The following is a 2,365-nucleotide window of genomic DNA, read 5'->3' as shown; positions in this document are numbered from 1 at the left end:
CCCGACTACACAGTCCGAGCTCTCACTGACCTGCAGCTCATACGGGTGGGTGTCAGATCTACAAGTCTGCGTTTTCACATCAACCGAAGGATGTGTGCAAACTTCATTTATACAAGCTGGTCAACCTTTAAAACGTTTGAAAACTCCAAGATGTTAGAGGGACCGACATAAGCTTGGACCATTTTATTTATTGGTAAATTACAAGAACCAATAAAAACCTTGGGTCAAACTTATCCATGACTTCTCAGTCTTATGGGTCGTTTTGACCCAAAGGCAGCAGGAGGGTTAAAACTGAATTCACTTTTAATTTTGGTCAACTTGGGGCGAACTATTAAAAAGACATTAAACTCAGTGTAATATGCTTTTACCAAACCCCATTCAGTCCTTTTCTCACTGGTGAGTGGTTCCTCCGGAGCTCCTTTGCTTCCGTTTAGCTCGAGGCCTGTATCGGTTGTGTTTACGTTTCAAAATAAAACTTTCACTGTTTGCTGTGAGTTGCAGAAATGACGAACATGAAACATAAAAATAAAGACAGACTGATTCTGTACCATGATCACAGCTATAAAATGTGATTAAATAAATAATAAAGCAGTCAGAACAAACTGTTGACTCTTAATCTCAACACAGATTGAGAGTTTAGATTACAAAGAATCTCCTGGGGTCTGTTTATTAAACGTGCCGTGCTACTGCGTCTCTTGATGATCTTACACGTGCGCTATGGCAGAACTTTAATACAACTAGAGAAATTGCATTTGCTGCAAAAATGCAGTGTGAATGCTTATTGCTGAAGAACTTGCTGAAAACAGCTAAAATGATCTAAAAAAAAAAAATCCTGAATTTTAGCTGAAAAGGAAGAACAAGCCTAAATTAGCAGAACAGGGCAGAAAGCACATGTTTGCTGAACTAGGTTTAAATAAGCAGAAATGAGCACTGAAATTATGAATTTAGCTTAAAAAAGGCTGAAATTAGCAACAACAAAAAAAGCTAAAAAAGCAGAAAGAAGCTTAAACTACCAGGAGGAAGTGGAAAGAACTGAAATTAGCTTAAAAAAGTGGAATGAGCTGAAAACAATAGTATAAAACAACTAAATAGTAGCTGAAATAACTGAAACTAGCAGAAAAAAAGCTGAAAGCAGCATAAGTTGAAATTAGTAGAAAGAAGTTAATTAGGCTGAAAGTAGCAGAATTACCACAAAAAACTTGAATTTATCTGAAAACAGCTGAAATTAGCTAAAAATGCTTAATAAAAAGTTAGCTGAAAAGGTAGAACAAGCTTAAATTAGCAGAAGAACGCAGAAAGAACATGTTTGCCCTATTAGGCTGAAAGAAACAGAAATTAGCACAAAAAAGTAGGAAAAAGTGGAAATTAGCAACAACAAAAAACAGCTGAAAGGTAGCTAAAAAAGCAGAAAGAAGCTTAAATTACCAGAAGGAAGTGGAGAGAGCACATTTTTGCTGAACTAGGATGAAAATAGTTGAAATTAGTGCAACAAATGTGGAATTAGCTGAAAAAGCTAAAATCAGCATGAAAATAGCTAAATATTAGCTGAAATAACTGAAACTAGCAGAAAAAAAAGCTGAAAGGAGCATAGCAAGCTGAAATTAGTAGAAAGAAGTTACGGAAATTAGGCTGAAAGTACCGGCAGGAATTACCACAAAAACATGAATTTATCTGAAAACCGCTGAAATTAGCTAAAAATTTCTTTAAAAAAGATAGCTGAAAAAGTTGAACAAGTCTAAATTACCAGAAGAAAATAGAAAGAACATATGTGCCCAAATAGGCTGAAAGAAGCAAAAATAAGTTAAATAAAATAAAATAGAAATAATCTGAAAAGAAAAACTGAAATTAGCAACAAAAAAAAAACTGCTGAAAAGTAGCTAAAAAAGCAAAAAAGCTTAAATTACCAGGATGAAGTGGAGAGAGCACATTTTTGCTGAATTATCCTGAAAAAAGTTGAAATTAGTGCAACAAATGTGGAATTAGTTGAAAAAGCTAAAATTAGCATCAAAACATCTAAATATTAGCTGAAATAACTGAAACTAGCAGAAAAAAGCTGAAAGGAGCATAACAAGCTGAAATTAGAAAGAAGTTAATTAGGCTGAAAATAGCAGAAATTACCATGACAAACTTGAATTTATCTGAAAACAGCTGAAATTAGCTAAAAATTGCTTTTAAAAAGTAGCCGAAAAGGTAGAACAAGCTTAAATTCGCAGTAGAAAACAGAAAGAACATGTTTGCCCAAATAGGCTGAAAGAAGCAAAAATTAGTAAAAAAAAGTAAAAATCATCTGAAAAAAATGAAATTAGCAAAATGCTGAAAAGTAGCTAAAAAAGCTGAAAGAAGCTTAAATTACCGGGAGGAAGTG

The 2,365-nt window shown here is 33.9% G+C and overlaps 1 protein-coding gene across 1 annotated transcript in view; it reads left to right on the top strand.

Annotated features, from left to right (window-relative positions):
- LOC119424874 (metal transporter CNNM3) overlaps positions 1-2,365 on the top strand; it is a 27,203-nt gene that overhangs the window by 19,171 nt on the left and 5,667 nt on the right. The gene's annotated exons all lie outside the window — the stretch shown is intronic.

Source organism: Nematolebias whitei, chromosome 18 (genome assembly GCF_014905685.2).
Source record: "Nematolebias whitei isolate Nwh7 chromosome 18, NemWhi1, whole genome shotgun sequence".
Lineage (NCBI taxonomy): Eukaryota > Metazoa > Chordata > Actinopteri > Cyprinodontiformes > Rivulidae > Nematolebias > Nematolebias whitei.
The sequence above is the reverse complement of the archived record's forward strand: the minus strand, read 5'-3'. Positions and strand labels throughout refer to the sequence as shown.